Source organism: Austrofundulus limnaeus, unplaced genomic scaffold, assembly GCF_001266775.1.
Source record: "Austrofundulus limnaeus strain Quisiro unplaced genomic scaffold, Austrofundulus_limnaeus-1.0 Scaffold305, whole genome shotgun sequence".
NCBI classification, from domain to species: domain Eukaryota; kingdom Metazoa; phylum Chordata; class Actinopteri; order Cyprinodontiformes; family Rivulidae; genus Austrofundulus; species Austrofundulus limnaeus.
In genome coordinates this window covers 85,826-86,942 of record NW_013952707.1, presented here as the reverse complement: position 1 = coordinate 86,942, position 1,117 = coordinate 85,826, and the positions used below count along the sequence as shown (strand labels likewise).

General features: G+C 36.0%; 1 protein-coding gene across 3 annotated transcripts in view; it reads right to left on the bottom strand.

The window, feature by feature from the left end:
• LOC106527032 (protein NLRC3) overlaps positions 1-1,117 on the bottom strand; it is a 27,111-nt gene that overhangs the window by 23,441 nt on the left and 2,553 nt on the right. The window contains exon 1 of one of the 3 annotated variants that reach the window (XM_014021789.1): positions 1,096-1,111. The exons of the other annotated variants lie outside the window; for them this stretch is intronic. The gene's annotated coding sequence lies outside the window, so the exon portion shown is untranslated. Of the gene's footprint in view, positions 1-1,095; positions 1,112-1,117 lie in introns of those variants that run through there. 3 annotated transcript variants of the gene reach the window in all.

Here is a 1,117-nt window from a genome sequence, read left to right as displayed (position 1 = left end):
ATATTGTCCAAGATTAACCTTCAGGGTGGATATAGCTCACAAGCAGCCTCGCACCGAGGACCTATCCTCATCATCATTTACCCAGAATGCTTTGTGTGTAAATAAAATGGCTCCGTCCATGTTAAAATAGATTTTAAAATTTATAAAAACTAAACAGCCTACAGTATTTACAGTTTTTATTTTACTGTTAATATTTATGTTTATCAAATAAAGTCTAATGTTACAACTAATTGGGGATCCCTTTAAGTGTAAACAACTGTTTTAAATCATTGTCATTTATTCAGCAGGAAGCCACAGCCCGGACCATCTGATGTGCCAGTCGCCCATCATCTCCCACTCACACGTGGTGTCAGATGTGGTTTTGAAGAAAGCATTTTAAAATGTCTCCAACATATGTCTGGTACTTTGGAGAAAATAGAAAAGCTGATGTGCTGAATAAACCTCAACACAATAAAATTTGATTAAAAAAAACAATCTATAAAGCCCATTACATACCGAGACAAATTAAACTTCAATTAATGCATGTTTAAAGTTGGTGTCTAGTTTGAGATCTTTACATTAATACTGTAGTGCTATACAACAGCATTAATAGCCAATTTAATTTGATGCACGGTATGTCATTATTCTACATTATTACATTTAAAATCTAATTCCATTTCAAACAGAATATCCTCTTGTCAAGATAATTATGGAGTGTGATTTATTTTCAACTCAAAATATCTGYAAACTAATGAAACTGACTGCATGTAAAATATACGACAGGTCTGGACCACACACGAATTTTGTTCGTATCTGGAAAAAAATCTTATAATATGAAGGAAATGGTGAATGCCACAAGTTCTCCTAAATCACTCGTATGCACAACTTAAGAACAAATCTGTTCATACGAACGGTTCTTGCATGAGGCCCGATGTGAGTAAGTGATAGTCCATGGCTAGGGTGGGTCACTATTCATTTCATCTTCTGTCATGGTTGTGGCCTTTTGATCCCTGATGACATCATCACATGCATAATTGTTTGTTGACGGAGTGGGCACAATGACCCACCCTAGCCCATGGACTATCAAATCTGCTGACACAGAATTAAAACCTTCACCTTGTTCCAGATGAGTCTGGTC